The sequence below is a fragment of the Haemaphysalis longicornis genome, unplaced genomic scaffold (genome assembly GCF_048455015.1).
Source record: "Haemaphysalis longicornis isolate Haplotype H1 unplaced genomic scaffold, Haemaphysalis longicornis Haplotype H1 scaffold_5, whole genome shotgun sequence".
Taxonomy (NCBI): Eukaryota; Metazoa; Arthropoda; class Arachnida; order Ixodida; family Ixodidae; genus Haemaphysalis; species Haemaphysalis longicornis.
In genome coordinates, this window is record NW_027526385.1 from 34,208,824 (window position 1) to 34,218,689 (window position 9,866).

Here is a 9,866-nt window from a genome sequence, read left to right on the forward strand (position 1 = left end):
AACTATTTCTAGTTCGACTCATCATACTACTTGAAAGTTTTTGGAACCAGCATGGCAACTCCTTTCGCACCCACCTACGCCAACATTTTGATGGGACAACTTGAAGCTTCCCTCTTAGACTCTTTCCCCCTCAAGCCGAAGATTTATCTTCGATACATAGATGACATCTTCATAATTACGAAGCACGGCCGCACAGCCCTACAAAGTTTCGTTTCGCATCTTAATTCTACGCACCCGACCATTAAGTTCTGATGCCAGTAGTACGATAAACAAGTGAACTTCCTAGACCGTACTGTTGTTCTTGACAGGGGTAAACTGAAAATCAGGCTTTACAGGAAACCAACGGACAAGCAAGGGTACCTAGAATCCATAAGTAATCACCCACGACACCGCAAACAAGGTATCTTTGTAGGGCAGGCTACCAGACTAAGATGAGTATGCAGTGTAACATAAACTATACAAAACACCTTAATGAACTAAAATACAATCTGTAAAGCAGAAATCACCCTGTCAGCTCCCTCGATATGGCTTACAAAAGAGTATCGCAGCTGGAAAGGGTCAACGTCGAAACGAAACGCCCGGCCACCAGCCTTAATACCCAAATTCTCAAACGCGCTCCCTAACATAAACAAAATCCGGCGGAAATACTACCCCATCCTAGCCAGTAGCGACAGACTTAAAGCAACTTTCCCAGGACCTCCAAAAGGTAGCTACAGAAGAAATAAGTACCTAAAAGACATTTTAGTGCATGCCAAAATTGGCGCTTCCACGAAACCATTTATCATCCTTTGTCTCCTTGAATGAGATACCAGTAATCATCCCTTGTCTGATGTAAGCTTTTAAAACCTCATTTCTTACCATGCGTAATCAAAACTGGCCCTATACACCAACCATCATCATTATCTTTATGATTTTACCACGTCCGGGTTACACGTTTTTATACTAAACTTTTTGTCGTAATAACTTCTTATAAATAAATAAATAACTTCTCTGGCGCTCTTAGCCTTCGTTGGCCTTGCGCCATTAAACACCAACCATCATCATCATCCCTTGCCTCCGTCCAAGATGCAAGACCTGTGAACAACTGCAGACGGATTGTATTGTCAATAGCACTGTCAGCCAATACGATCACAAGATTAATTCAAGCTTCAGGTGCAATTCTTCTAACATTGTGTGTATGCTAGAATGCTCATTCTCTCAAAAGCAGTACATTGGAGAAAAGACTCAACCTATGAACTTACGCCTGAATGGACATAACAGCAGTCGGGCAACACTTCAACCATCCGAACCACAATTTCGATGATCTCAAGCTCTACATTCTTCAGTGAAACCTAAGTTTCCAGGGGACAGGAAATACAGAGAATCATACTCAATCCATTAATTCAATTGCCTTGAGCCGGCTGGAATCAGTGCTTCGAAAGGCAACTGAGAAAACTTACTGCATCTGAATCGAACAGAATAATAATGCTGTTACAAAACGTGGGCATCTCGATTTTCAACAATCCTGCCTGCCCATCCCCAAAGATATAACTTGAATACAATTCATGTCGTAATTTTTTATCCCCTTTTCTTGCTCCTAGCCAATTTCGCCTTAGCACGCGCACTCGCACCCTCGACCTTCCCCATTTCATCTTACTTTCTGCTTTACACACACACGCAAAAGGTAAAAAGGAAAAACGAAAACAGAAAAGAAGTCCTTAAATCTGCTGCAAAGCTCCCCGTGGATTGTACCTGCGGGTACCCCTTCTATTCTTCTACGAACACTGGCCTCCCTACCCGGAGTTCTTCGGATTATACGGGTTATGTTTACGAGTGTTCTCTCTTACAAGCAGTTCAGTAACCTGGAAATCGCACCGGCAAGACGTCCGCCTTGGCCCCAAACTTCCCGAAATCATCCTTTGAGGTCGGACGGTACTACCGCAGCCCTTCTTAAACCATTCCCCCCTGTTTCCCCCGGCCCTCTCGTAGTGTTCCCTATCTCTCTTGCAGGATCCTGACGCAATAACCACACCTCCGTTTCTCTCTCACTATTTCGCTCGTTTCAACCGACAATTGACCCATTCTGCGTTCCTCCTTCCAGCCTGTCTTTAAACAACCTCCCCCCATCTTTCTCCATCTTTCTCCAACTCAATCTCTGCCTTGTGACCAGCGTCAAAGCCCCCTGGTTCCCTGGATAAATATATATATTTATATCCTCCAGAATACCGGTCTTGAACGGTAGACGACGTTAATATCGTACTCTTGGAGCCGAAGAACCCATCCACCAAGGCGACCACAAGGATCTCTGAGGGAGGCCATCCAACACAGTGCGTGGTGGTCGGTAAATACGTCAAATCGGCGCTCATACACGTATCGGCGAAACTTTCCAAATGCCCATAATATGGTCAAACACTCTGTTTCAGTGACTGATTTGTTGGACTCATCCTTTGTCAGCGTCCGGCTCGTGTACGCAACGACGTGCATCGCAAAGCCAGATTTTCGCTGCGTGATCACGGCACCAAGGCCAATACTACTAGCATCTGTGTGGGCTTCTGTTAGAGGATACGGGTGAAAATTTCGTAATATAGGCGGCGATGTGAGCAGATGACGGAGTGTCGCAAACACCTCGTCATAGCATGCTGACGAAGCCGAAATTCCTTGTCGCTGCTGAGAAGCTTTGTTAGTGGTGAAATGATGGACTTATAGTTGCGAATAAACCGCCGAAAATATGAACACTGCCCGATTAAGCTCCTAAGTTCCTTTAGGCAGGTCGGTAAAGGGAACTCCAAGACGGCACCAAGCTTGGTCTCGTCCGGACGAACGTCCTCCTTGCAAACGACATGACCCAGGATGGTCAGTTTGCGCATGGCAAAGTGACACTTCTCCAGATTGAGCTGCAGCCCAGCCGTGGCGACGCACGTCAAAACTTGCTCTAGGAAAATCAGGTGCGCCTCAAAATCTGGCGCGAAAATGACTACATCGTCCAAGTAACAAAGGCACGCCTTCCATTTCAGGCCGCGCAAAAGACTGTCCATCATGCTTTCGAACGTGGCTGGGGCATTGCATAGCCAAAACGGCATAAGGTTAAATTCGTACAGGCCATCACGGGTAAAGAATGCCGCTTTTGCGCGATCAGTCTCCGCCATTGGGACCTGCCAGAACCCAGATCGCAAGTCGAGGGATGAAAAAAATTCGGCTTCCTGCAAACAGGCAAACGCATCATCGATGCGAGGGAGCATGTAGACGTCTTTGCGTGTAACGGCGTTCAAGCGTCGATAATCTATGCAGAACCTAATATAGCCGTCTTTCTTCCGAACAAGCACCACAGGCGAAGTCGAGGGACTCTTGGAAGGGTGAATGACACCTCGCTTAAGCATATCCGTCAAGTTGTCTTCAATGGTTTGGCACTCAGTCGGTGGCACACGATATGGGGGCTGTCAAAGCGGGGCATGCGAACCAGTATCACTGGAGTGGGTGGCAACGGACGCGCGACCCAGCGAGCTTTGCGCGTGATCAAACGACGAACCGAACGTCTGAAGCAATGACGGAAGTCGCGCTGATTCGGTTGCGTCCAGGTCTTCGTCCATGCACTGCTGGAAAGCGGCAGAAGGCAATTGTTCTGGTACGCCGGAGCTAACGCTCAGTCCGGCAATCTGAAGTGGGCGCAAATGGTTCGGTACGTCAACGACTAGCCGGGCATCCACAATCTCAATAAAACCTAGTGTTTCTCCGCTAAAAAGGGAACACGCAGTCACCAACGCATTCGCGACTAAAATAGTGCTTGCGCCATCACGAGTTCTTAAAATGGAACACGGCAAAGAAGACATTTCTGACAGAGGAAAATGGCTGAGGGCGTAAAGAGAACAGTTGCGTCTGTGACAGTGGTGCAACACATGCAACGAGGACAGAGGGGCCTTGCGGAGCGTCATTGTCTTTAACAATTAGTAGCTTCGTTTTAGGGGCATCATCGGAATCCTCTAAGACATCAGTGCAAAATTCAACTTCAGCACGAGCACATTCAATAATAGCGTCTTGGCAGGAAAGAAAGTCCCAACCTAGGATGACGTCAAGGGAGCAGGATGGCAGGACGATGAACTCAACGATGTACGAGATGTTCTTGATGACGACCTGTGCAGTGGAGGCAGCAAGCGGCTTAATGGGTTGCGAAATGGAGGCTCGTAATAAAGGTCAAGAAAGTGGTGCCATCACTTTTCGTAGGGAATGGCAGAGACGGGCATATATAACAAAAAAATTACACCATCTTCCCGCGGGGAACCCTCATGAGGATGCGAAGCACCATGGGGGTTTCGTGTGGTTCCATTGCATTTCCCCGAGGGGAAGAATGTGAAAGTGCGAATGCACGAGGTGAATTTGCGCGGTTCGGTAATGTTCGCGAAAGAGAGATCACACACACACACACAACTACAAAGAAAGAAAGATGCATTTATTCACAGACACCTATTTGTGTTGTCGTTGTACTTGATTGCCAGAGGGGATCTCAGCTTTGAAATTTCGTGTCAGTACTCCTTTAAGCGGGTGCATTAGCCCTTCTCACGCCCTATTCCTGGCCAATACCCCACGTGGGTATGTGCCATGTCAGCGGCCAGGCAGCGCGCGCCCATCTCCCCCCGTTGCCTAGGAAGACGAGGAGATTCCTGGCCAATCCCCCACGTGGGTATGCTATGCGGACATCGCCGGTGGTCGCAGGTTCAGAGTCGCTTAAGAAGTGCATTCGCACTTAAAACAACGGCTGCTGTATTGATTAGGGCAATTGTTGGTGCACCTTCTACAATCACGTCTGTTGGAAAATGCAAAGAAGAGGAAGGTGTGGCTCCTGGCTCAAGGGCACGAGTATCAATATCATTGTAAATTACTCAGCCATCGCCATTAAAGACATGTTCGTGCAGGTGTCCCACGGCTTAGTTTTCTGGAGGCGCACCCGCAACGAAGTGGTCGATCCACAACATTTGGTGCCGAGTCCCAAGGGAAAACGAGCGGCTCCCAACGACGTGGACAACGGGCGACGGCGACGACAAGATTCACCGAAAAATGGCCGCCACAGCACTTCGTCCTCATGGGAACCGCACACAGGAAGATAGTGTGCAGACCGAACTGCTTGCCAAGCGAGTAAGCCGCACTTTTTTCGCTTAATGATGGACCGGCTGAAGGCAAAATGCGCTGCCAAGCGAGCACAAGCGTCAAAAATTTCGACCGAGGCGACAGCACTAATCGAGAGCGGTTGCTCTGACGAACTCGCGCTCCGATAGGTGCTGGACAAGCTCATGGCTATCCGCGAGGAGCTTACCAAGATCGACGCCCAGGTCGAGGACGCGATTCCTGTCGATGAGCTGGAAAGGGATTACGAGTCGGCGGCGCATTACAACGGCCAGACGGTCGAGGCTCTGACTCACCTTATGTAACGGCTGGAGGAACTCAGCTTTAGCAGCATGGCGCAACCTGCCCCCTCGGCTGTGATTAACATGCCACAGGCCCCAACGGCGGTTCCATCCAAGATCTCTGCACCCCGTCTGCCGATCCTCACCATCCAGCCCTTTTATGGAGACGTGTGTAGCTCGACGTCGTTTTGGGAGCAATTCAACGGCTCAGTCCACACCCCCTAGGCTCTTACCGGTACGGAAAAGTTTCACTACCTCCGAAACTACCTGTCAGGTGAAGCAGCAGCTTGATTGGCCAGGCTACCAACAACGGAGGCCTGTTATGAAAGTGCCGCCCAGCTGCTGAAGGATAGGTTCGGCGACGAGAACCCTATCATACAGCGGCAGTTTCGAAACCTCCGCGAGCTACGGCCATTGACGTCTTCCTCGAAGGACAAGGAGCGGCGGAGGCTCTATTACTGTGTTCAGCTGAATGTCCGCTGCCTCTGCCTCAACGTACTGGACGTCCCCACGAGCAGCTCCTCGGCGATGCTGTAAGAGATCCTGCTCGAGGTTTTGCCGGAAGAGATCGTTGTGGCGTTTTACCGACACGTCCGCCTCCAAGAGAAATCAACGGTCACGGCATCGTCGTCTGGTGTCAAAAACATGACGACATGCCACCAACTGGACCAAATTTTGTGGCACTTGCAAATTGAGGCTTGAGGCGAGAGAGAGAAGTGCCCCGGTGGAAACTTCGGCAGGCTCAAGCGACCCCCTCCAACATAACGGCCACTCAACGTCGGTTCTTCACGCTTCACATGCTTCTATGCCCAAACGAAACGAGTGCTTTTTTTGCGAATCGGCGAAGCACACTACTTAAGCATGCTACCCTTCTCTGAGCATTTCAGAAAAGAAGAAGCGGCTGGCAAAAGCTATGTGGTGCTATTGATTGACGACAAGGGGCCACCGATCGAAGGAGTGCCGAAGTAATGTAACGTGCGCACCATGCCAGGGAAGGCATGCAACTGCCATGTGCAACCCAGACTATGCATGCAAAGTGCAGACAGAGGAGGCGCACCATGACCCCGCATGCAAAGCCCCGGTGCGGGCGTGGAACGCCAAGGCAGCATCAACTGTCCTCGCTAGCTGCCAGTTGGACGAGGACATTTACCTCCAGACCTTCCGGTCGTGGATCATCGGTCACAGCGGATAATGCTACATACGAGGCATTTTGGATTGTGGTAGCCAGCAGATGTTTATAAAGGAAGAGACCTCACTTCTAAGTTAAAATTAAAAGTAGTCGGAGAGAGAAGCCTCGCTGTCAATACATTTGCATCGGCCGTTCCTTATGAACTACGAAAGCACAAAATAGTTGAGCTCCGGCTTCATAGTCAGTTCGACCATGCACATCAAGAGATCGAGGAATTCACCATACCCATGCTCTGACAAAGCATCGCGGATAGGGACATAAACGGCGCTTTCGCTGCACTACTGAGAAAGATAGACCATCGGCTGGCAGACGAAAGAACGGTTTCCGAGGTATCTGAGGAGCCAGGCATCAGCCTTCTAGTAGGCTCCGACCAACTATGGAGAATAGCGACAGGGGACACGATTCGGTGCAACAAGGTTAATGGTTTAGTGGCCCTAAACACTACGCTTGGATGAACGCTGCAAGGTCCAGCCCAGAAACGGACCACGACACCTTGCCCCCATCAAGCAAAGTGCAGCGCTCTTCAGGCGCAAGTACTTGAGAGAGCGGACAGGAACGCTGATATTCACAACGCCTGCCGAACGAAGAACAACATCGACACGACCCACAACAAAACCCTGGGCGGCCAAATGGAACCACCGTCTACGCAGCCCGATTATGATTGTTGCGGCACCAAAGCGAGAAACAGATCAAGCGAACCGTCACATACTCTTCAACGGACGTCAGACGACTTCGCATTCATCGAGCGGGAAGATCACATACCTTGTCCGTAATGGACAAGGAAGCCAGCTGTCAAGTTTCATGAAACATTCAAAGGTGAGGATGGAGGTTGCACGACCAAAAAAGGAAGAAACCTGCAGGAGGGCCGAAAACACAATGTGCTTTGAACCGTCCTCTATGTCGTGTGTTTGACTAGAACTACGGGCTATGCTTAGGCCAGGAGCCGCTTGCTACATGTGGTCGTTGTTTCACTCTTTTGTTGCCGGGAGAATGTTGGGAATTGCGAAGAATAGGAAGAAGGTGTGGCTCCTGGCTGAAGGGCACGAGTATCGTTATTGTTGTAAATTAGTCAGTCATCGCCATTAAAGAGACGTTCGAGCAGGTGTCCCACGGCTTCGTTTCCTGGCAGCGAACCTGCAACGAGGGGGTCGACCCGCAACAATATGAATAACTGTTTTTGGTGAAAATTGAGCGCTTGTGCAGTTCGATGGTGACGCAGCTCTTGCCTCAGGAACTGCGGCTGAGTTTTCCTCCCTGAGACTGGTCGGGCGGCGACGCATGCGAGAAACTGAGCGGCGACGTAGGGAGGACGAACGGCGGCTGGTGAACGGCGGCTGTTCAGAAGACACGGTGGGAAAATTATGTGGAGTTTGCGGCGGAACATACGACGGGACTTGGGGGCTAGCGTAAAAAGGTGCGTGGAAAAAGTTGGTGGGCGGCGGCACACGACGACGACAGTAGCGGGCGACATGTCCGGGTGTCTGACACGCGAAACAGATCGCCGATTGTCCGGTGTGCCCCACGAATTCGCATTGTTAGGACTGGTCATAGGGGTCGAAGTGGTCGTGGTGGTATGTGAGTCGGCGTAATGCGCACCGCAGGGAGGAACGGCACGGCTGCTTGCGGTGCTGTGGACAGTAACAATGGAGCAGGGGGTGGTGGCGGCCTGGCTGTCGCTCCAGCCTAGGTGAGAGGGGCGGAGGTGAGCTGGGCATAGGTAGGGGCAGCGACTGGTGCGGTGTGTTCAGCTGTTGGTAATGCGTTAGCTACATGGTCCCGTGTCATATTCTGAAGTGTAGGCGCCAGTGGAGAAGGCGGCTCTGCTGTGCAGGGGAGCAATGACACTTGGCGGGCCACCTCGTCTCGTATAAAATATTTGATCCCGGAAAACAGCGGAATCCTCGTCATATGTAGCCGCCACGCTCGCAACGGACTCCCCGCGAGCACCGGCTTGTCGAGACAGAGCTCGCTGGTTGCGCAGATCGTCAAACCTCTCACAAAAGCGGACGACATCTCGCCAAGAGAATCTGGAAAACGTCATCATCAACGCCTTTAAAGATGTTCCGCACCTTGTCAGGTTCCCTCATGAAGGGGTCGACGTGTTTGCAATGGTCACTGACGTCTTCGATATAGCTGGTGAACGTCTCGCAAGACTGCTGTCCGCGTACACGTAAACGCTGTTTTCGTACAGCAGGGCGGCCAAAAATGCTCAGAAATTCAGTACAGAAATTAAACCAAGGCCGGAGATCGGATTCATTATTGCTGTACCACGTTTCCGCCACCTCGGATAGAGAGAAGGCGACATTGCTAACCTTGGAATTGTCGTCCCACCTATACGCACTCACGCGTTCGAACGAGGCAAGCCAGTCCTCGGCGTCGCTGTCGTCTGTACCGCTGAACTTGGCCGGGTCCTACTCGCGCAAGGAGGTGCGGCAGATCCCGGGATGACTGGGTTCTCTAGACATGGGGGGTAACGTCCGGGAACGAAGCTACAGTGCGGGATCGAAACTCCTGACCTTCACCACTTGTCAAGAAGACAGCTGACGCGTCGGTAGCCGGGTGAGGTTGTATAACTGCAGGAGCGAAGCCGATGGGAACACAGGTCTGAGCGTTGCAATCACCAAGGTCGTTTCTGGCGCATGCACGTCCCTTGGTTCATCGTCTTCCCTGACACCTCTTTCGTGGATATTACCGACATGGCATGTTGCGTTTGTGGCGCCTGTTGATTACCCTCACTACATATATATATATATATATATATATATATATATATATATATATATATATATATATATATACATATATATATATATATATATATATATATATATATATATAATGTTGCCTACTGCCTTCCAAGTATTACTGCTCGGCATACATTATAAATATAGAGAGAGCAATAAGGTTAGGCATTCAGGAAAGCCCAGCAAAGCCAGGGAGAGAATGTAATAGGAGATTGACCTTTGAAACAGATAAACATTTCTAGATTAAGAAAGTGGAGAAAAACGTGCTCACCTGGTGGGATCTGCACCCACGACCTCCAGAGTACGCGTCTGGTCCGATGACCACCACGCTACCCGCGAGGCTGTGCTCCCCTCCACTTTCTCGGGTATTTATGATAAAGTAATATTTCCCAGCTCTTGGGTATGGTAGCCAGCGCCACTCCGACTACTCGGGGTGAAGGGGAACTTTTAGTATTCCACGTCGCATAAACGAAAACGAGTGTGCGTAAAAACCGTGTGTACCTACTACGAGAGGCTAAAAACAACCAACTAGAGAATGCCCCCATTTTTCTATTATCT